We start from the raw sequence: 25,011 nt of genomic DNA on the forward strand, positions 1-25,011 counted from the left end.
GTCCTGACAAGTAGAAAACTTAATTTATCCTTATTTCAGGTGTTACAAACATCTCTATTTTTGATTTGTTACAAATCTAGATTTTAATATAATTATTCCAGGATTGGACTTAACCAGATCTGTAGATATGATAGTTTGTGTGCTGCCAAAGTTCAGACAGGCTTTCAGCGATAGTAACTTCTCCTTACTTTGTAGGCTAAGCTCACCTACCTCTGGTAATGAAAGTCCAGGGAAGTCAATGCAGTACCAACCAACTCGGCACACAGCGGAACCCTGGTGAGCTCGTGGCTGCACTCAGTGATCATGATGCAGTTCTCCCAAGTGTGATGCTACAAACTCAGAGGCCCTGTAGAAATTCTCAGTACTCCCTAACATAGCAAGGCTGTTTTATAAAGGCAGTTTCTCACCCACCAACTATCAAATTGATTTATTTCAATTTTCTAAAATCCTAAGCATTTTTCATTAGCATTTTTGATCATCAAATGATCAGTGATGGTACATTTTTTTTTTTTTAATAATTATTAGTTTGGTTTGGGGTTTTTTTTCCCCTCTTTCTTCTCTTCCTAAAGAAACCTCTGCAATAATAACTCTAGCACACCCACAAACCACTAAACCTACTTAGCATCTCTTGAAGAGATGCAATTTTTTTTTTTTTAATGTGACTTTTTTTTAGTGCTAGTGCATTTGTCAGCATTAGAGTAATTAGCTCAAGTTTCATCAACTAGCTGGTGCAATCTGTTCAGAAAGCAACTTGGAATGTTAAAAATCCTAATAAGCTTCTCCAGCTTCACAGTTAAAGCCTGAGGGATTTGGTTTCAATTCTGTCTAAAATCAGAGGAAATCTTTTAGAAGATAAATCAATACTGCTAAAAAATATAAACAAAAAAATAAGGGTTAAGTAAGAATGATGTTATTATGTGAAGTTATTTTTTCTGATATTTTAAGTTGCATACTTTTTGAAATTAATCAATATTTTACACAGGAAAAACTTTAAAGCAAATTTTGAGTTTCAAACCTGCAAAAGGTTTATCCCTTAGTAACTTCACATTTGTGGCTAATCCAGCTGAACTAAAAAAATTATTTGAATCACAAATATAAAGTTACTCAATGTTTACTCCTAGTGAAACAGATATGCAGGGAGTAGTTTCTGTACTATTCTTGGATTTTGCTTTTCTTAGGCTGTTTGCGTTGGCACATGCATGTATTTGTGAGTTTTAAGTGCAGACAGAATCACTTAAGGCAGAAACAAGGAAAACCATGCTTTTAAATGCCTAAAACACACTTATTGATAGGGGTTTGTCTCCACCAAAAGGCAGCACAAAAAAATGGAGCCTCTGGAAACATCTTAAACAGCTGCCTGATCAACAGCAGAACATATTTTTTAAAATGCCAAAGCCATCTTTCTCCCTTAGCAGCCATTTACTAACACATTTCAGAGGCCTGAAAAACTCAGAGAAACGTGTTATCAGCACTGGATTGTATGGTAAGAATGGCATGTGGGTAAGGTACATCGTGGATAGGTGGTGACATAATTGAGGCAGTTGTAGGGGGAAACTGGTAGGGGAATGAGACAAGAATGAACACCAGCTTGGTCACCTTGGTTCAGCAAAGTCCCACAAACCATGAGAAGAAAGCACACAGCCAGGCACAGCTTCAACAGGCATGGAAGGGGAGAGAGGGCAGCTTCATCACTGGTGCTGCATGGTGAAACTGGGATTAAGCACTTACAGTGTGGCTTAAAATTCCTGCTCTCCCTGGTATACCATTAGTTGCATACTCCAACAGAGCAGAATAGGCTTCTGCATGTACTATTTGCACAGTAATAGGACCAACAGATGAGGAACAGAGAAGAACTTCCTTAAAGGGAGAAGGAAGTGGAAAGAGCTAGGGAAAAGACCAGTAACAGATGCCACAGACATAAGAGCACTGTGCTGCAACAGCAAAAAGAAGGAAGAAACCCCTGACAACAACACCCTCTCTCTGTTTGATCATATCACAGAAAATATCTTTTTCTTAAGAGATGCCTTCTCTGATAGATCAAACTAGGCTATAATACATTTACTAATTAGCAGTAATGTACTAGAAATTACAACTTGCAGGGTTTTAGCTAGTACCGATTATTTCTCTTGCAAACAAAATTAAAAATGCTTTTACAATCTGTTCCCTGACAATTTTCCTGGCTTTCCTTCTGTTTTCCCTCACACCAGCAAAAATAGAAGGCCATGTTTTGATCTTTAGGCAATACACCTGTGTACCCATCTTCTGAGCACTGCTGGGCTCCAGAGCTGGGAAAGCAGGGAGGAGAGACTCCTTTGTTCTAACACTGGGTAAACTCAGACATAAATTCTGAGTCACATTTTGGTCCATGCCATGTTTGCATGGAGTTCAGATACCATAAATCCAGTCCTCAGTGGTTAGCTCATAAAGCTGAATCTGCAGCATCTGCTTCCCAAGCACAGCACGGGGATGCCAGAACCATGCTGTTCTGCAGGCTGCATGGCAGCAGCATCTTGCAGGCAATCAAGCTGCTCTGGAGCAGCTTTAAGGTTCCTCTGGGTTAGGCTGGGAAATCGGGACTCAGAAATTCAGAGGAGGGAGAAACAGCTTAAATCCCATATGTCTACCTGAGCTGTAGGTAAGGACTTGGGCCAATTGTTGTACTTGCTTAGGCCTTAAAGCTGTACCCAAGCGGAAGAGTTTTCTCACTCCTTTGCTGCCACCACACTGGCCAGCAGTCCCTGTAAGTGGATGCGTGTTGCAACTGGGGACAAAACTAAAATCCTGTCTGCTGAAGGCCAAGCCAGCAGGAAGGATTGCAGGGGGCAGTGATGTCCCCAGGGGATCATGGTTCTCAGGTGCCTGGTTAGTAAAGTACTATTCATATCTCACATTACACTGATGGAAGTTTGGGAAGTGGAGGGAAGTTTTCTTTCTTAGATCACAGCAGTAGGTGCTGTGGAAAAGTTGGGTGGAGGTGTGTTTTGGTGTGTGCTTCTATGATTTGATTAGTGTTTTTCTTTAAGTTTGGTTTTGTTTTTCTGGTTGGGTTTTGTTTATCTTCTTTAGCGTGGTACAGAACTTACTGTTATTCACTGTAACATTGATAATGAACTCGATCTTTCTTGATATGTTTCCTGCTTCAGTAACACAACTGTGGCCTTTGCCACATAGGAAAAGGAAAAAAAAAAAAAAAAAAGCTGTTTTTCTGCATAGTGCCCACTTCTTGCTCATGCCTTTTGAAAGCATGAACTATATTCTATGTGCCTCGGATGCAAGTGGGCCTTGACAACCAGTCCCAGGACTGACGCTTTTTACCCAGCCTGTTACAACAAAAAAAGAAAATGTGAGCAAGCATATACAAGTTGAGAGGGAGCAACACTTGCAAGTTCTGCTTGGGTTTTGTTGCTGTTTGTTTTTGCAGATCTAAGATAATAAGTGGTTATGAATAGTTAATCATACATTACTTATTACACACAGAACATCAATAAATAAATGTCAATTTCCTAAACTATGTTCATTGTTTGAGCTTGTTTAACATGCATTTTTCAGTCTATCACTGGGTTTCAATAAAAATTGCGGTACACATTATTACTTGTCCTGCTCTGGTTAGCTGGATTTCCTTGTGTATATGGCAGTTACACAAGTAACCTCCTTTTCCCTGAGATGCTAAGCGTAAATGTTATAACAAACACTCCAGGGTAGAGCTCTGCAAGACTGAATGCATTAAATACTCTCACAGCTCAATTTGATATATATGTTTTTGATTTCAGCCCTTCATGGTTGAATTCTGCCTGTTATGGAGCACCTGAAGTGAAGGTTTATTTGATCTGCTGTGCACAGCAAAAAGATGGCCACAGTCTGAGAAGTGAGCAATATCTAACGAAGAAATGAAACTAGGTGTTAAAGCTGGTGTTCAACAGGGTGATTCAGTCTCACAGGAGTATGGTTATACCGTCCCTTCTCACCAGGATGTGGCAACCAACAGTCAATATTCAGCTGGTCCCGTCTCAGAGAGATCAGGTTGTTGACCAGACTTCAAGGTTGCTTCCAAGCCTATTTTCTGTTAGCAAAGGCTGCCTCAAATGCCCGTTTGAAGATTCTCCTCATGCAGGGCAAGTCTAATGTGGTATCAAGACACTACTCTGACATTTTTCCTTGTTGGTGGTACAGGACATGCAGCTAGGCAAAGTGGTATATGGAAGGAAGACCTTTATAGTTAACAACCCCTGGCTACAGGAACAGGGTGCTGACAGCAGTTGCAAAGAGACAGAATAGCCTTTTGATTGCTCCGATTTATGCTTCTTCCAATAGCCAAACAACTCTCTTGAGAAGAGGGCAGATACTTAGGTGGCTTAAAATCATTGCACACGGTTTGGCAGCATCTGAAGATCTAAAGAACAGAGTTGCAGATACACTTGCACATGCTGAAGATCAAAAAGAAATGTTGGGTGACGGTCTTAATGTCCCATACTTTCTAATATGGTCTATTACAACAGTAACAATCTATTTGTAGCCTTCTAAAGTGGTGCAGCATGCTACATTTCAAAACAGATGAATTTGTTGACAAAACAAGTCTTCCAACGGTCTGCGTATTTTATTAAAGTGCCACAGCTTCCGAGTTACCATAAAATGTCCAGTGTCCCCCTGGCTTCATTTAAGCAAAAGTTTTTACTTTTTGAATACCACTTGATCTATACCACAAGATAGACTAGAAGACTGCATATTCAACCGCAGTTAATTTAATAATTCTACTGTAGTTGGTTATTATAATAATAAAACTGTAATTCAGTAATTCAGCAATGGTCCTAAAGTCAATGGCTTTTCTGCTGTCAATATATTCAGAGGGTAAATCTGTATCACAAGTACAGCAGCATGACCAGTGAACATCATAATATTTCTGAGCTGCTGCTCAATTAGAAAGCAAATGGAAAGCCTAAATAGCCTCCTTCAAACTTGACTTTGCAAGCTAAGGCTACCTTTGAAGTACAAATGGAGTCTCACCGAGGTGAAAAGAACTAATTCAACAAACTTAAAATTGTAAGAGGAATTTGGCACGTTATCAGACAGAAATCTAGTGATTTTCTAGTTGAAGTGACTAGTAAAACAGAGTACAGTTGGCTTTTACATAGTTTTTTGCTTGCCTGCCTGGAAACAATATTGAACAGAGAATTTTTCTTGAAGTACTGCTTGACATCGTTACTCTAAAAGCAGAACTCTCCAAATTCCCAGAGTATTATCCCTTATTTATATTACTGCACTCGTGCTATCTATGGGCCTCCCAGGTTCTAAGTGCTGCCAGAGTCTACCTTGCTCCCAGTGTAAATCAGAGCAGCCTTAGAGAGTAGCTACTTCCCAGGCTGCTGTAAATGGGGAAAGAAATCAATTCTTAGCTTTGCCATAGGCTCTATGCCAATGGAGGACACCCTATAGATATTTTCAATCAAAAACTTGCATCCTTAGAGCAGCATAAAATGTCTAGGGTGAAAAATGTATTGGGTGCTTTGGTTCCTCCCCTTTAGAGATACAGAAATGAGTGCAAGCCTGTTTATCAGCTCTAAATATACCAAAACTTTGGAGAAAGTTTGGATCTATAGCTGTATTTTATAATATGAGTCCATTCCTACTCCTGACATATCTTGCTGTGCCTGTGATTAGGAAAGGTTATGGCTGTGAATCATGGCTTGAGGAAATGTGTAGTACACCTGTGTACAAGAGTAAACTAAATTCAGTTTGCTATTTATCTACTGTATTTATCTCAGTTAAGTAAACTTCGAGTTTGTCAAGATTTCCTGCTGGAAATTCTCATGATAATACGACTATAATTGCCTTTTTATTGCCACAGACATCTGCTACAGTTTTCAAACAAAGAAAATACTTTTTTTTTCCTCCCCTGGCTTTCTCTATAACAAGGGAAAGATCCTATCTTATTTTATGTGTAACAGATTACAAAGTCAACTGAGTGGTGGTAGAAACCAGCCAGCCAACCTTTTCTCCTCCAGACCCTCTACCCTCCAGGAGGACAAGAAATAAAAAGTTGTACGATAAAGATTATAGCCTCTTAAATGACAAGTCCACACACCAGAATGCAAAAGGGATCAGACAGTTCCCTCCTAATTCTCTGTTTTCTATTTTGGGTACAGTCAAAAAAGCCTGTGTAAATCACAATGTGGCCAAGAAACCACCTCCTTTAATTCACTGGCCCTTCTTCATTCTGCAAGGAAATCCTGCATTTGACTTTACCCTGTGGTGTCCTCCTGCCATTTGAGCAGACTCATGTGAAATTATACATACACTTGTGGCAAGGCTGAAGGTATCCCATGCCCCCCAAGCCACCTGGTCCCACAAGCAGACTTGTGCCCTCATCCTCAGTAAGGAAGACTGTCAGGATCACAGCTTTGCAGGTATTGGTCTTGATCCATTTTGGTATGAGAACTAATCCAAAGAAATTGAAACAAAACTGGAGCAGTACCAAGGAAGGCGAATACTGTCCTTCAGCTAAAAAACATTCCAGAGATGTTTTAGGAAGAAATGCATGATGCCCATGCAGAATCTGTCTTTACTGGATGGACTTCATCACCCCACGGGAGGAAGAAGAAAGAGATCCTTGAACTTACATTCACAGAGATATTTCTAGAGGGACTCACAGCAAAGATATTTAAAGACCACCATCTGCCTTAGCTTATGATCACAGGGCCATGAGTTAACTTGTCAAGCAACCAGCTCCAGGACTGATTCAGAGGTATCAGAGCATTCACCCACCATATGGGGATGATCAGGAGCTAAGTGATGATGAGTCTCCTGGAAATAGAAAACTGGATGAGAAGTGAGAATGTAAACTATAGAGGAGACTGAGGCACAGACACAGATTGGAGACATCGATTACTGTGGGATGCATCATTTAAAATCAGTGCTTGATCCCAGTCTTACACTAGCAGCTGGACCTCTGCGTGAGAAAGGCTGCCACAAGACACCGGCCTCCCACATGCAGGTACCAATTCACACAAGTAGTAGCATGCCCAGCAGTCACTTGTTCAGGAGCATGATGTGGCCTGATAACAGCATGTTAAGGGGAACAACCTCATCTCATAGTTTGTTCAGTCACTGCAGGGAGCAGCGATATCACGGTACTGCTGCAGTTTGGAAGGAGTGCTATGCCATTCTTTCAGCAGGCTATGCTACAAAGAGATGGCTCGGAAATGTTTAGATCCTGCAGATGTAGCAGAGAATTTCCAGCCATTCCCAGAGAGAGGAGGAACTTACAGCAGCAGTTCCACACTGAGAGTATCTAGAGGGTCAGCATAACAGGGGGACTTTGAGGTGGCAGCATAAGGCATAACTGGTGGTTCTGCTATTGCTATAACCATAGACTTGGCTGCTAACTGGCTATGTTATGAGGAGTTTATCATCTACTTTAGTTAAAAAGAAAAAAAAAAACCAACAAAAAAACCCCACCAAAACCAAAACCACAGATCTTCAAAGTAGGAGCCAATTCCTCAAGGACTATTAAGTGTGTGTTTGGTTTCAGGGCTCAAGCTTTGTCAAAAATCACTATTTCTAAGGCAGACTTTTTATCTTATGGAAAACACAACATGCCAAGACACCTAGAAAAATGACAGATTACATGGAAGACCAGCAGGACCTACACTGACTGAGCCAGTGATTGGGTAGACTTGAAAGCATGTGACCTGCATCCTCCTGACATACCTTAGAATCTGGCATAGTTTGTTGCCTGTTTTGCCTGATGGCAAATACTGAACAGAACTGCAGTGCCCTCCCCTTTCCCCCATCTACACACACTGCAACAAGGCAACTGGACAGGAAGGGCATAGCAAGGGATGTATGTATGTGATGGTAGACACTGTAGAGTGAGCAGACAGGTCTCTCCCCATACAAGCTTTCAAACTTTGGATTTCCACACTGGTGCCACCACATGTAGTATTCTCACCACCAGCAGAAAGGTATTTAGAAAGATGTTTCCTGACACAGGATGGGTAAAAGCAAAGCAGTCAGACTCTTTCTTTTATCCGAGGTCAAATAGCAAGGAGGCCGGTAGCAAGGAGAGTGCTGTGTTTGTATCCAAATGATTTCTGAAGATGAAAAAGAATTAGAGACCAGGCTGCCCTGTCCTAGCCAGCTTGATGTCTGCCATTAGAGCAATAGAAGGACCTGTGCACAGAGCAAATGGGAAAGGAGACAAGACAAATGGGGAGATGTTTGAGCTGTTTCAGACTTTATTCTCTCTGGAATTCCAAAGTCATGGTGGTTGCTGGAAAGTTGGGTCTTCCAGTGATGCATGTGTAAGATTCCCACCTGTCAGTCAAGCTCCCTAAGTGATGCTCAGTCTTTTTTGTTGGGTGGTTTAGGGCCCAAAAGGTATACCACAGGACAGAAAGGCTTGGATTAGGAAAGCTGTCCAGTGTCCTCGCACAAAATGGCAAACTACATTGTCAGCCATGGTTATCCTGATACCCATCCAGTTCTTTTGACTGGTATTGAACTAATCTTGCAAAGCACAATAACAGACCTTGAGATACTCAGACATATGTGTGAAATATACCTAAAATCTTGTTAAACTTCTTTAAGGACTATGATTCTCGCTGTAGGGATGTAAAGACCATGACCTAAAGGAGCAGATGTGATACTTTCAATGCAATAGTGTGTGTGATGAGAACAAGATCTGTATTTACCTCCTGGAAAAGACTTAAGTTTCAAGACATGCCATTTAGTTGCACATAACTAGTATGATGACATTGGTGTAAGTGAAGTAAACACAGCCCCTAGAATATGATTGATTACATGATTACATGCTGTAATCCAGTACAGCTCCTATTCCTGTGAAGAGTTTCAAACTATTTGATCTCAAGAAATGTCTAGAAAACTTACTAAAACATATCACAGTTTTTTTCCCTAGGTATTTCGATGTGTAATTAGAATTATGTTATGGAAAAATATAATTCCACCTCCCTCTCCAGGCCTGGCCTCTTCCACTTCAAATTCACAAGAAACTTCACTGGCCATAAGTTCCAATTGGAGTCTGATATGTAGGAAATCAAAGATCTGATCCCGTAGTCAGACAGATAAAATTTGGACATGTAGGTAAAAATAAACCCCCGAAAAGCAATGACTTGTATTATTTTCCATTTTCATACCTCAGCCTTTGTTCTCTTCTTTATGATCCCTGTGGTGAAATGTTAGTGATTAAAAGTACTTTTTGTAGATTATTCAATTCATTTCCCTTAACATGTATGATATTTTAAATGAGCTTGTCAGAAAGACAGCAAAAGGGCAAGCTTTTCAGAGGCATTGTGGTGCCTAAATCCCTTCAAACTCATCAATATGTCCTCAAGGCAAGCCTCAGAATACAGAATGCTTTATCGCAGAAGATGATCATCTTTTGCTATGCTGGAGATCACAAGTGAAGTCTGTATAGGTGAATTATTTCACTTCTCAGTTCATATTAAATGTATTAATTGGATTAAAGTATATAAAAAGAGCAAAGCTCAGTGCTTAGCACTTAACCTTCATGAGAGGTTAAGCTTTCCTCCCAACTTTTCATTAAAAGTAATGGTTAAATAAACACATTGGAATATCTAGTGACTCAGTATGGACTAATGTTCAAATGAAGCAGCATTAAAAATCTGGAAACAGCACCACCTCTATTAATGCTGCATAGAGCAAGAACACTTCAGTGGAGTTTTCAAGTATTTTGAGTTTTAATCAAATATATTCCCAACAATAAAATTAATTCTTTTAGTCAACTACCAGGGACAGCAAGACAAGTTAGATAGCTAGCTGGTAGCCATAATTATGCTCTGATATAAAAATATAACCACCCTTTTTTCTTTGTTAAGAGCTCTGGTAATTTGAACCAACTTATTAACAAGCAAAAAAAGGTGTCTGGCTGTCTGAAAGTCATCATACAGCGCTTGTATGTACAATGCTTACTTTAAATAAGGGGTTGTCACTGCGTTATAACATTACACACCTGTTAAAATTTTTCAAGGGACAGAGTGGTTGTTGAATCAGGTGTGAATGTATACTTGAAGTCACTTTTCAACACACTCATCACTGTTGTCCCTACAAGTAACATATGACTGTTCAAAAGTCACTGCAGCCTCAGTAGAGACATTACCTTTGTGCAGTTTCACCAAGTTAAAAACTGAAATGGAGGGGATGGCCAAGGGTCTCTGAACAATACAGCTGCAAAACAGACCACTTAAAAACAAACAAAAAAATAAAAGAAGCCTTAAAAAAAAAAAAATCACAACAAGTATGAATGGACCCTGCTATGCTTTTCCATTTGGTTTTCATCATTTGGGTTGAAGAAGAGGACATGTATCCCCACAACCTGAAACACATCAGGAAAAGTGATCTTAGTCTTACAGTGTCCATGAGGATATAGTGATAGAAAGGAGGCAAAGGCCATCACCATGAAGAATGTACTTCTTGCATGCTGCCCTGTACACCTTTGGATTTCTTCCCCTTGAAGTGAAGAATAACTTCTACATTTCCAGGTAGAGTGCTTTGTAGAATAGGGAAAAATAAGCCGCAAAGTTAAGGGAAATTGAATGTACTCCTCCAGTCTTCCTTTTCTTTGAGATTAGAAGACACTGCCACTATGACATTCTCCTGTACACTTTTCCAGAAAAATGTTGTGGGGCTACAGTGTCACTTGAATCAGTACCAGTTTGACCTAACATGCTGGGGATATAGAATGTGCAAATTGATGAAGGGGCTCATGAGAGATAGTCGTTTCTGCACTGATATACAGCAAGTCCTACCTACTTATTCCCTCTGCCCTGTCCCCATATTTCCCATCCACTCAGCTCTGGAAATGCAACTCTGTAGAGCTACAAACTAAACTAGCCCCATGGCAAAAACAAACAACCCAGCCCAATCCACATGTCCCTTGAATTTTGCTTTTACTTCAATAACAAATGTAACCAAGCTTATCTTCCTTTTCTTGTCCATCAGTGCAGTCATATTTAGAGGAAAAAAGCAAACCCAAAAGCATCCCCTGCCCCTTCCCACCAAAAAAATATAATAACAATAACCACACTAAACCAGTTAAAGACCACAGATTTGAACACAAAACTGACTACTCAGTTATCCCTTTTGTCAGTAATCATCTTAGGCAATCCTTGATCACCAGCCTTAACAGTCAGTTCTTCCCTCTGCTGTCCCCTTTTATTCCCTCCAGGAGCAAAGTTCAACATCCTTTTCCTTATATGAACATAAACTCTTTTTAGTAACATTAGTATTAGGGGACTGGAATGAGGGTGGTTGCATAATTTCTAGCATAGTCAAGTCCTGAACTAGGACTGGAATTACTAATATCACTGAAATTCTCCTATTCCTAATAATAATAAATTGAAGATGACTGCTTGGATTATCTCTGTAAGTAATGGGATCACATTAAGGCAAGTGCACTGAAGATAAATATTGGATATAAACTCCTGACAGCAAGACATCTTAGAATGAGAAATGGGAAGAAGTTCTCTTCCTTGAATTATATTGATTTAGAAGAGGAAAAAAAGAACATAAGTGGTAACACTAGAAAAAGCATTGGACTGGCCAAAAGCACAAGGGGAATGGCAAAGGGGGAGAGAATATCATGACCTAAATAACTTACACTATAAGCCTGGAGCAATTCAAAATAAGTGTTGGTCTGAAATCTTTTCTGTGGTCATGAATAGAACAGTGTTATTGAAATTCATGTGAAAAAAAAAAGATCAGGAAAAAAGAAACATCAGGCCAATTACTCTTTAGCAATTGATCCACTTCAGACTGATTTAATAGTTGAATTTAGACCACCATGAACAGGATCTACCTCTGACATGAGCTTTTAATATTCTTGTTGGGTACATCTATAGTTACTGATACAGTTCCCTGAATGAAAGGAAAAAGGGAAAGTTGGTTTGTTTATTTGTTTCTACACAGAGCCCAATGGTTGCCCGAGGAAGTCCCTTGCTTGTATGGAGATGTAGGTTAAATTTTTTTTCCTGGAAAAGCAAGTGCCATTTTGTCAGGGTATTGCATATTAGCCTTTCATCAACCCACCTATTCTGTTCCTGATTATTAAGCAGACCAGCGTTTAGTGTCTGAATGTCAATGAAGATCCAGTCTTCCTTATTGGTCCTCATGTACAAACACATACTGTGGGACAGTATCTACACCTTTTCCCAAGTAAGAAAAAAATAAGAGTTGCCAATTACTTCATAATGATTTAATGGGTAACTGCTAACTTACAAGGTTTATATTCATTAGGGGTAATTACTGAAAGAGTACTTAAACCAGGAATGTTATATCTATGTCTTTACCTAGCTGTTATCCTACATTGCAGTTCTGAAAAAGCTTTATGTTGGTTAAGCGATGCTGACTGTAGATAGAGCAGAAATGATTCTTTGAGAACTGAGAAGTCAAGGTTTGGTTTACTAGCCAGACACTTGAAACTTGTCTTCTGTAGAGTCTTGCAGAGTCATAATAATTTAAAAGTTTTGGAAAAAATAACTCTTTTCATTTGTAGGTTTCACTGCTAACCAATTAAGTTGCTATGCCTACAGTTTCACAATACTCCAGTTTGAGGTAAAATTGGCTTCAAATTCTTTTTCCCCCTGATTTTCTTCTGGATGTTTGTTTTCAATCTAGATTAAGTTCTTTTAAAGATTTTTTTTTTTTTTTTTAACCTGGATAGGTGAGCTTGTCCAATTTTCAGCGCAGACCATGGTCGTTTGTAGCAGCACAAGCAAAGGGGAGGCACTCTGGACTGGAAGGAATGGGAGGAAGAGATGGAGTGAGGAGAGCAGGACTCAGTGGCTTAATAAGCAGGTCAGGACTCCTTCACATGCAGGCGTTACCCCATAAGGTAACGAACGGTAAAATGGCATAACTCACCAGTCAGCTTTCAACTGTCACCCACTCCATAGTAAACAAAGGGAAAAAGAGAAGGGGAGAAGACTTGTGGCAGAAACTTAACTGCATGCTCCAAATCACCTCAGATGTCCCCCCCCCCCCCCCATGCGTTGTTGTGGTGACCTTGATCAGGACCTACCTCCAACCCAAAGAAACACATCAAATCTCTGCATTCAAGTAGATGTCAAGTAGCAAAAACAGTATGGATGGATTATCTATGAATTAGTTTGTGGAATCTCCTCATCCCTGCCTCTGCTATAGGCATGGTTTCCTGACCAGGAGAACAGCAAGCCAAATGTATTGAAGTTGCATGGCTACAGCAGGCTGGGGGGAATTTCACTGTTGTGCTGCATTTCTCTTAATGACTAATGACAGCTCCCAGTGACTGTAGCCAGCCCCTCCTCCCCACCTTTTTTTAAAAAGCAATTAATAATGTTAATGTTCCATTGTGGTTTTCATAGTGGTAGGCAGGCTAATTTTAAGCTACCTGCTAACAATAAATAACACTCTACAAAGACTTTGTGATTTTTCTAGTGCTTGAACTGTCATCAGACAACTCATGAAGCAGGAGCTGGCTACTGCTGAGGCTGGGATCCCCATGACAGCAGTGGGAGGGATTGGAAAATTCAAAAGCAACACTGACCTAAGATCCAAGTTATCCCAGGCTGATCAAGGCTAAACCTAGCCTTTCAAGTATATTTACATTACATATAGGCATCTCACTGTGCTGACCCTTGAGAGCTCAGCAGTTTTCAGGAAACCTCAGAGCAAAGGAACAATCAAATCTGATTTTAACAAAGTCAACGGGAAGCAGTTCAGGCCTCAAAACTGGGGATCGTCTGGGCTTCACCCACATACAAACGTGCCCTCCCTTGGCCAGAGAGGAGTCTGGAGAAATGAGCTGGCTAGCCTCTTGGTGGGTGAGGTGAGCATGCACTTAAATTGTGCCTGCTATTTATTATGGCCTTAAACTTCTGAAGTACTGAGCTTATTTTGGCTTCTAATTGAGTCAGTAGGACCACAGAGGATGCCCTGGATTCCTGGGATATGCAATCGCAGTCAAGGTGCAAAAGTAAAAATATAGGAACCTACAAACACCCCAGTGTCTCATACTCTCTGACTCAACTAGTCCCAGACCCCAATGACCTACACTGCTGGTCCTGAGCAAGTGAAACCTTTCAATTCTTGATACATTTTACCTGAGACTGCCAGAAGGAGAGTCGATAACAGACTGTTGTGATAGTCTTTTTATTCCCCTTCCACTAAGAACAAATTCACGATTACTTAAAATTAGTTTACTCCACACTCACAAATAAATGACTGCCACTGTTTAGCTACTATAATATTTCTATCACCAATCAGTTGGGTCACAGATAAATAGGTAGAAACAGAATATATACACACACATGCACTGTCTTCTTGCATCATAAATAAGATCATTGCCAATATTATCTGTGAAATGATAACAGCAAACCTGCAGCAAGAGTTATTCATACAGCAATCACAAGAAAACAATGCAGCAAACCTATTTTTAACTTGAACATGGTCAGAATGGAATAATGACACTGAAAGAAGACCCAGACAATGTGATTCTGTCCATTACCTATAGATAAAAAAACCCTCTCTGGCAGAGGGGATGTTTACAACTGCCCTAATCAAACGCTTCTCACACATATTTATTCCACCCTGCACCTTCTGTTGTAAATCAGGCTTTAAAAAGCAGGTAGTGGCACTGTGATCTTATTTCAAGAATGAGAGATGTTTATTTAATGGGCCTTTAAATTGTTTGTTTTTGTTTTTTTTGAAAATACATATACCACTGCCAACACATAACTTCCCACTATATTTTTTAACTTGCTCTTTCTTTATGCAAATAAATAGTGACGGCATAAGAATCAGTACAAAAACCAATAAAGCTCTGCTTGTTTGCATTTTGCTGAACCACTGCCTCCTAGTTTCCCTGTAGTCAGTTAGTGGTTGCAATCAGTTTTTAGAATACACCCTTTTCAACAGTTCAAGAATGAGAAAAAACACCGTTTGTATCACTCTAAGCTGCATGGATGCTCTGTTTCACTTAGGAGTATTAGTGCAGCTTTGAGGTTAGAATGAAAATCAAATGTCATAGAATACACGTAGGTGTTAAAACTGTGAATCTACATGTCTAGGAGACTTAGGTGCTTGGGGTTTGCATTTCACTGTCTTGGAGTCTCTCAGGGCTCCTTTAAGAAACTAAACTTTTTTTGTTTTTAATAGTTACCCGACACGTACTGTTTAAAACACAATTATCTTGCTCAATAACATCAAGTGTATGTCTCAAACATTTCTTATAGATCTGATGAACTACAGATTATTGTGTACATGTATCATTTTTCAGAGGTCTTTTTTTCCTTGTTTCCATGTAGACTGCTGCAAATATTAAAGAGTTCAATTAGCTTTTGTTTTCCCATATCAGGTCATAACTGAAATTGAAATAGTTTCCAGCTTTTCAACAGGTTTGCACATTTTCTTCCTATTAGGTCTACTTTGTAGGCCTGTAAAACACATGAAAGCTTTAAACATAGTTTGTTCTTAATGGCAGAACAACTTGGGGTTTTTTTTTTGGTTTGTTTTTTTTATTGCCTGTGGACGCATCTATGCAAATTTGCTCCAGTAATAGCAAGCCATTTCAGGTCACAGAAACACTCGGGATATAGATAGGAAAAATAAAAAAGTTGCTTCTGAGGGCCTGCTGCATCTCTTAGTTTTCCTTAAAAGATACAAAATTGTTGTGCTGATTAACTTAATAAATTAGACTAATTCTAGAAAGTTCCAGAAGACCTTTTTAGCCAGAAATTCCCTAAAACTAACAGCAGATTATGTTATTTATACTTTGATTTTATAAATTACTAATCATTTTAGAAAATAAGCATGGCTTAGCTGATAAACTGATCAAACCTAAGTTGAATGGAAGAAGCAAACACCTCTCCCTCCCTGACCTGTAAGTAAGGTTTCTGGTTTCAAAAGACTGAGAAGGTTGAAGAACTAGTTTGAAAAATCGGTTGGACTGAAAAGGTAAGAAATTAGTGGAGAAAGCTTAGGCTCTTTTGTAAGCTAAAAATCACACAAATTAGATACAATTTATATTTTGCTGAAAAGAAGAATTACAGAGGAGGTCTCCAAGCACAGCAGGATTAGTAATAGCGTTTTAAAGAGTACTAGAAAGAAACAGAAAGCTTTCAGGAAGTAGAAAAAGGTGTTTCTAGGAAAGAAAGCTATATTCATAGCTGACAATAGGGATTAAGTGAGAATGACAAGAGTCAAACAGACTTTGCAAAGTAATGAAAATAAGTAGTAAATGCTTCTTCACCCATATGAAAAAGAAAAAAAAAGCTGCTGCTATGTAAAGAAGGAGGAGCAGAAACCGAAAATAATTTAGATTTTTTCATAAGCTAAACTCTGGCTTTCAATAAAAACCATGGTGCCAAACCTGGTGTCAAAGGCAAGATAGTAACAAAATAGTGGTAAGCTTATGTAGATCTGAAGCAGAAGAAAAACAAAGAAGCTTGATGCATTTGTGTCAAAACACCAGCTGTATTATGAAAAGAACAAGGACATGAAATAACAAGTTATTTCATGTGGGTTTCAAAAATATCTAAATATCTAAGTTCAGGAAGCATGATACACCATTAGCAACTCTAGTATCATACTTGTGTTTAAGGACTGGGGAAGAAGTGAGCAACTCTCTCGCTTGCTGAATCATCTGACCTTACTAGTACATAAAGCTTCAGGAAAGAAATCTGGAGAATTTTGACAAGAGAAATACAAAATAAGAAAATAGTGACATAAGTAGAGAGTAAGATAAAATGCAACACAGGTTTGCTAAAGGTAGGAGTTGACAAATTTGACATCCTTCTTTGATACGATTTTCTAGACAAGGGCAGCACAGCAGATCTATTTGGTATTGAGAAAAGCACTGGATTTTGTGTTACACTTGGCATTTCTAGTTAAAAGGAAAAGGATGGGGATTAGAACTGCATAGTTAGTAGCTGTACAGCTTGTGTTACACAGGAGCCAGCTCAAATACAAGAGTTAGCAGGGCTGGCAGGGGTAACCGCCAAGCCAGAGGGATGTCTGAAAATACTTTCTCAATGGCTGATCCTGCAACAACCTTTATTTTCGTTCATTACCCTGACGCACAATAAAGGGGCCTGTTGAAATTTCCTGAGAACCATGTAATCACAAAATATTGTCAATACATAGGAGGATCAAAATACTGAACAGGAGGCATCTACATCTGCATTAGTGTTTTCATTCGTAGCAATTACTGTCCTCTTGAAGTGAACCTTTGAAGAGACAGTCTAGTTGTTAATAGGTCTTTGCTTTACAGGACCAGGTACGGTGAATTCTCCTCTGCCTTCATAACCCAAAGGCTTAGAACATGGAGGCCCTCAGCACAAGCTGTTTCACCCAGTAAATCTGCTCCTGCTGCATGATGCTTCTTGCTAATGTAGACATAGCCCTCATATCCTTGAAGACTTTAGTCACAGAAAAGATATGTAATGTACACAGTTCCAGGTCATACATCTAAGATTAAAAAAAAAAACCCACCATCATATTTTGAAATGCCAGAGGGGCAAAGAGGTTACTGCTTCATCAGAAGATGATTTTGAAACATAAATTTAACACAGTAAAGTGGGCCTGTGAGGAGAGGGAATGCCAGAGCAGACTACCACAGAGAAAGCCCATACCCACGCATTCGCTGGTCCGTATTTAATTCCTAAGTTTGGACTACCACATCCTCTGCCTCAGGGCCTCTCTGTCCCTCTGTATCTCAGCCACCACTTCCAAGCAAGACTGAGCAAACAAGTGCATCTCCTTTGCACTTTAGCTCCCGACAGGATGCACCAGCAGCCCTAATCTGACAGAGACTGGTATTTACCCTCTTGAAAGAGAGAGAACACAAGCACTGCTGCTGCTTTGGTGCAGTGCTGGCTGCTCTGGCCTCCTGGGTCAGACGCTAGCTGTGCAGCAGGCTCAGCTCTTCCCATTGACAGCCTGGGAGCAGAGCATGGCAGCTCCACTTTGCGCAAAAGAGAAAGCAGACAGGGCTGCTGGGGGGCATGGTGCAAGCATGGGCTGCCCATCACTGCACTGCCCAGCACTGCACTGCTGGCCAGCTTCCTGACTGCTGATGACTGCTTGAGCTGCTGCCAAGAAGAGAAAACACTCCGTTTTGAGGTTATCTTCCATGAGCAGAGAGGTCCAGGGCTGTGTCCACCCTCAGCAGAACAGTGCTTGGGAAATGTTCTGGTTCAGAGAGGCTGGAACCTGCTGCCCTCCACCTGAGACCCAGTTTGGGCATCTAGAATGGGCTATCAGCCATTCCCAAAGCTCAGTAATAGAGTCTGGGTTCGACAAGGGAAATACAACATAGATGTAGCCACAAGCTGAGAAAACACTGCTACTCCCTTACCCCATCAAAAAGCTGGAGAGAAGAGGAAAGGCCAGAATATACCAGAAATTGAAGGCAGTTAAATTTAGTGCAAAATTAAAAGGAATCAGCAAAGGCAGCCTCCCCCTACCCCCCCCACCCCCACCCCCCGCCTTTGTCTTCAAGCTAGTGGTCCTGTTTCGTTAGCAGCAGTAGTGGAAAGCTTGTGTTTATCTGGAGCCCCTGAAGTCAGTCTGCAAAAGTGAATCCATCCAGGGCCAGTATTACAAACTATCCAGGTCTACCTGGTAGAATTTGGGGGGGGTTAGGTAAGCTTGAAAGATACTTAAGAAGGAACAACTTTGAGTCTTCAGCCTTGGTTAAGAATTCAGCAAGGTGAAACCTCTCTGAAATTTGCCCTGAATCATGGGATGTTAACCTACTTAAGTTACATTATGCTCAAAAGCTATGGTGCTGGATGACACGGAAAATCCAGAGGGAGCTAGATCAGTCAGAAATTAAGACTTCCAGATGCCATTTTATAAATTAATGATTTGATTTCCCATTTGTACAAGTGCTGATGTAAACAATTCTCAGAAACCTCCTAATATAGAGGAAACCAAAGGGCCCAGCAGCATATTTTAGTGTTACAGCAGCTCAATAAGTATATTTACTGAAGTTCCTTGGGGGAGTCTGTAATATGTATCGTAGACATAGAACTATGTTTCACGGGCCAAATTCTGCTCTCAAACTTCATTAGAGGCTTTAAACTGGCATAATGGAAAATGAACATGCTTTCTCTGATATCTTTAAATCTCTTTTGAAATAAGGACAGAAATAGGAATTAAAAATATTTACCATTTGGAAGGCACATATAGTGTACAAAAGAAAAAAAGATGCAAAATAGCCACCTACTCACTAGAGTTGATTACCCCTTCCAGATATAAAGAACCATCCACCTAGGTTTTCTTCTTTTGACAACCTCTCCTACAGGTTAGAACAAGGATCAAACAAGTGTTTGACAAGGATCAGATATGAGTGTTGACTCTTTTTTTTGCTGAAATCTTCCTACTTCTTCCCCTCATTTCCCACACCTTAAAACCCCAACTTCTTCAATCACATACAAGGCTCAGATTTCTTCCCCCACCCCATAGTACACTTCCAGCTTCAGTAATTGCCAAGATGAGCTTTAAAACTGCTACCCTCTAAAAGCAGATGGACAAAGAAGGTTCTACTGTTTGTTGGTTTAAACTCCATAATTTTTTTAGCCAGTCTCACAATTTTATGGCTGCAGAGTTCTGATAAGTAGAACTTGTTTTGCTTTTTGGTGTTAAAGCCATGCCGTGCTTCTTTCACAGAGGCTAGGCAGTGGTCGAGCTGCTTCATGTGTCCTAGCTGGACAGAGCAGTAGTTTTGGAAGAAAAGAGAAGTTGCCTCTGGTTTAGTAGCAGCTGAGGGAGGCACTCCCGGTCCACAGGGTGAGGCAGGCAGAAGGATATTTGGGAGACTAGGGGAACTCATAAATGGGACAATCAGGGAACTGCTGAGGTTTCAAAAGGAAATACTTTTCCTTTAGAACCTAAAGACGGGTGTGAAGAGCTTGAAGTAGACCAAAATCCCACTCACCTGTGAGAGTGAACAAAGCAACACTTGCAAGATCAGTGGACAGGTTTGTTTACAAACTTTTTATATTTCTATTTTGTCCTACCTAGCTGATTTTAGCTATCTTTGTTAAAGAAAGAGTGATTTGTTCTACTTGCACTTCAAGTAAATATTTTGGTTGTTTGGAAGATCATTATAAGGAAATATGCAGATACCCAGATACCACCCCATCTGTCCCTTTTGGCTCTATAGGGCTGGTAATGCTGATGTTGGTAACAGCCATACATTAAAAATAAATAAATAAAATTCAAAAGTATCTTCAATTCCTCCTACATTTCAATAAATAGAACTTGCTCAAGATCCTTCTCTGTCTAGGGACAGGAAGTCCTGGGAAGCAAACTTCTGAAAGGCTCCAGTGGCAAGTAGTTCTACCTGCTCTCAGCTTACCACCAATCTTACATACATATAACAGAGGTATGGCAGCCTACTCACCCCAGTTTAATCTCCCTCCACAGTCTCTGAGAAGGTCACTTGGCCAACATAAGAATTTTAATTGCCTTTTGAAGAATCTTATTTTTATTGACTGTATGGGAGCTTTTTGCAGCTAGTCTCCAAAGCAAGATACCTCAAAATATAGGATGCACAACTTTTTTTGAAGGTGTTCCCAATAGGTGCAGGTTACTTCTTTTCCTACTAATTTAATGTTTAACAGCTTGTTCCTGGCCTTATGCTGTCATGCCTTACATGCTCGAGTGTGTGCATACAGGTATTTCATTGGTACTGCTATATTGCCTTGAAGAGATCTGGCTGGAAGCAAAAGCCTTTAAAACTAAACTGAATAAATAATAATTAAAAAACCCACAACACCACAACAAAAACAGACGGGAAAAATTATTCCCAGCTCTTGTGTCAGCATGGCAGTATCAGCCAACTGAAGTGCTGACATAGGAGGAAGTAGTGGAGGGGTGGGGCTGGGTGGGAAGAAGAGACTTTTCAAGTTGAGTTCACTGCTAAAATATTGTCTGTGTACACTGAACATCTAAATAAAAGAATTTGTCTACAGTTCTACAAATTGAACAATCTCTTCCTCTTAAATGTCTTTCTACTTTGGTGCTAAGTTAGTACCACCTGAGAACTAAACACCTGGGAAGAAAACATCCTTAACGTTCCAGAGGTAAAGCCAGGTATACTGAAGTTTGTCCTTTTTTTTTGTTTTTCTTTCCCCCTGATAAAATACCTCTATAACAATATTATGGGAGCATTCAATTACTCCCTATGCTTGAAGTCTAATAAACAGTCTAGAAATCACAATACTCTTAAAAAGAAATATGGTTGTTTCAGTTACTTACCACAATCATTCAAACAGCTTTAAAAATACATGCTTTATTTTGCTCAATATGTTTAAGGCCACAGTCAAGGCAAAAAAATATGAATATGTATCCCCTTTTCCCAGAAAAAAAAAATTACCAAAGCTGAAGGGTCCTTTTTTCCCCTCCAGGCCTGCAACAAATCAGAGGCATTGCCTGGGAAATGACTATGGATAACTAGGGAAATAACTATGAAATTACTAAGAAGCTATTTTATTATGTCTAAAAGAATCCAGATAAAAACAGATTAAAAACCAAAAAAAGTCTGCTGCTGCACCCTACAATTTAGCTGTCTGTTCAATATTTTGAATAAATTATGGCAATCCCAGAGTGAAGGAACAACGTATCGCCATTTTGACAACAGGGGCTTGGACGTGGCAATAGTAAATTCTGGTAAAATAGACTGTGAGCCAATCCTTCCATCTTGTTGTCCAAGGATAAAGAGACAGACCTGAGTGAATATGCTGTTTTACTTCTACACTACTTGAGACTTAAAGTATCTGGTGGAAAGGGACTTTTATGCTCTCTCTGTGGGAGGGAAGACAAGAAACAGGAGACTGTGGTTTAGGAAGGTTAGAAATGACGCTAGTCTTCTCACTAGTCATCCTATGTTTAGGCATAATATTTCCATTCTGGGTTAACCTACTGCTACTTGCAGTTCCCCTGAAGTCAAATGGTTGCTCCATTATGCTCACTTCCACAAGAACTGCTCACAGTGCAGTACCCAGAGACTGGTAGAAGATTAATCCTAAGCAATCGGGAGGAAAGCAAGCCAGTAAAACAGACACCGTACTGACCAGTAGATCCAAAGGGCTTGCTATGGGCTGCACACATTCCTACTTGGGGACACCACTTGGAATCAAGCAAAAATCAACAGAGTTTTTATCTTACGAAATATACTCTGTGCCTTGGAAAAAAATACATGCAATAATCTCAGCACATCAGAAAGTATGTCTGCACAGACACATGAACACATCAATCGTGTATCGGCAAGCACAGTAACACCTGGCAGGGAGAGAGTTTCTGCAGAGATAGAAATGAATAGAGACAGAGCAGTAAATGCTGTTGTCGGCTCTTGAAGCAGATCATGTCTGGGATACATTAGAGGATAGTATGGAAATGAGTTTGAAGAAGCAACCTGTCAGATAACGGTAGGTCTAACTCCAAGTAATGTTCATCTAATTGACAGGTACTCAATGTTTACCAAGTTCCAGCGGGTAGTTTTACAGGGGTCTGCTGGACATGAAAAAACAGCAGGGCTGGGTCAGTAATGAGTTTCTTACTGTTGCTTTCTCAACTACGATAACAGCATCCCTACTTCCCAATGAGATGGCGACTAATCAAGAAAAAGTTATTTAAGAGATAGAATCTGTTTTGTATCTTACTGAGATGAAGGCAGTATGGTCTGAGTAGAGTCTGGAATCTACCCCTAAAATCGTACTGAGCAAAGGTAACTGGTTTCAATGGAGTTGTGCTATATTAGAACACTTACGTTGTTTTATTCTGTAGACAGACAGGATCTTCAATTTATAACATCTTCTGGAAGCTAGCTTCACACCAAACTGTTGTTTTCTTATCTTTGCAATAAAGAACTAAGAAGATAATCTAAACACAGAAAATGTCCATCTCCTGACCCACCCACCTCCAAGTTTTTATTATTTTAGTTTCATGTAAGCTTTGCTATGATAATTTTTATAGTCAAACCTTAAGGACTACATGAGATTTAGACTGGAACATCATTTTTATCCCTCCATCCAAATTCTCATACTCACAAAAATAGCCAAAGCACTTTGGCTAGAAGTTTTTAGCTCCACATGAAGGCACTAAATGAATTACAGTATACACTGCATTCAATAACAGTGAATACTTCAAAGCTTCCTAATAACTAGGGCATGAATGTAAAATGTGTTGCTCTGCACATCTAAGAGTTTTCCCCTTTCTCATCATGTTCTTTGAAAAGGTGGCTTTATTCAGATTTTTGTGACTGTTCTTGTTCTACAAAAGCACTTTTAGGATTTTATTGAGGTTTACATACACCAGTGTTCAAGACGAAAGGCTTTCATGTCAATTATTAATAACAAAATCTTTCATCTGTCTATTTAAAAAAATAAAAACATGATCCTTTTTTTCCTCATTTTGATGTTTAATTTAGAATGAAAATCAAACTCTTTAAAAAAGTTTTCCTCACTATCACAAGGGAAACTATAATGTTTTCAAGAATTCTTTCTATGAAGATAATGCCAGCTAAAAATAAAATAGAAAATAATAAAATAAAAGGCTTAATCCTTTAAAAAAAATGTTGAGCATACTTAATGATTTCAACAGGAGCGGAAAGGCTCTCAGGATCTCATGGAATCAGAACACAAAATGCTGTTTCTTCTAATGTATTTGGGGATAATCAGTTCACTGTTCTAGAAAACGACTCAACAGGGACTTAAAAAGCTGTAAAAAATTGAATTATTACTGACTTAAGGAAAACCCTATTTGGTTTGACATCTATTCCTCCAAAATATCTCAGAAGACCTCAGACCATCCACGTATTACCACTGAGCATGAGAGCTTGTCCTGTGATGACCTGTTTCCCTTGCTTACCTTGCAGTGTAATTGCTCATTGACAGACCTCTAAGCCTGCAGTAGATGTAATTGAAGTCACTGACACTGTGCAAGAGTAATTTTACAGACCTTACTGTAGCATTGCTGTTCACACACCATCTTAGGTCTTTGTTCAGGACCTCAGTCTGCAGATTTCATAGAATACACTTAAAAGTCTAATTTTAAAATGCCATTTCATTCATTTTTATTCTGGAAAACTAACTATCACAGAAAAATCCTCCTCTCCCAAGACAATCATCAGGTAAATGTCACTTCATACAGATTCCCCTCCACAATTTTTAATAGTTCTACCAGATTTCATTAATTTCATAGTTAAGGTTTGAATTTATGTTATTTCTTTTGAGACAGCAGAGCCTGTGGTTCCTAGATTTTATTTTAAAAAGTTCTTGCCCTTCTAATTACATTTATGTTTCAATTAAGATTTGAGGTTTCTAGTATGATTTGATGTTCTAACACATAGCTCAATTTAATTTTGAGCTACAGATGTACCTTTAAGTACTTTCATACAACTTCAACAAAATACAAGTGCTAGAACCAACTGCACAACAAAAGTCAGCCATTCACACACCTCATCTTATGTGGTCTCTCTTGTCAGTTTTAGGAATCACACATATTAAACTGTTTTGCTGTTACAATATACCCTGATTCCAGTTTTCTTTTACTTCTCATTGCCTTTATAACCACAGAACTGGTGTCTTTTGGTGAAGCAAAAGTAAACAAAAAGAGAATATCATGCCTGTGACCACTGGACTCAGATAGACACTAACAGTTCAGAGTGCAGGAGCTCTGTTCTTGGGACAGTGAAACTTGCCTGTGCAGACACATTTCTCATGTGAAGCATTATGTCATGAGTGTTAGAAATGCATATGAAGTTTTCTCAGTGTCATTTTGATTGGTTGTGCTTTCAAGCAAGCTTAGGAGACATGACTGTTAAAAATCAGGGGAGCTGCCTGCAGAATTATTCCAAGTGCTGATTGCAGCAAGTTGCTGATAAATTGTGGTGCATCACTTCTAATTTATTTTGCTCTTAAAGTCATCTTCTAGCTTAAGTCTATGAGAACAGGCCTACGTCTTCGATTAACAGAACAATTTGCAGTACAAACAGGA

Source organism: Falco cherrug, chromosome 5 (genome assembly GCF_023634085.1).
Source record: "Falco cherrug isolate bFalChe1 chromosome 5, bFalChe1.pri, whole genome shotgun sequence".
NCBI classification, from domain to species: domain Eukaryota; kingdom Metazoa; phylum Chordata; class Aves; order Falconiformes; family Falconidae; genus Falco; species Falco cherrug.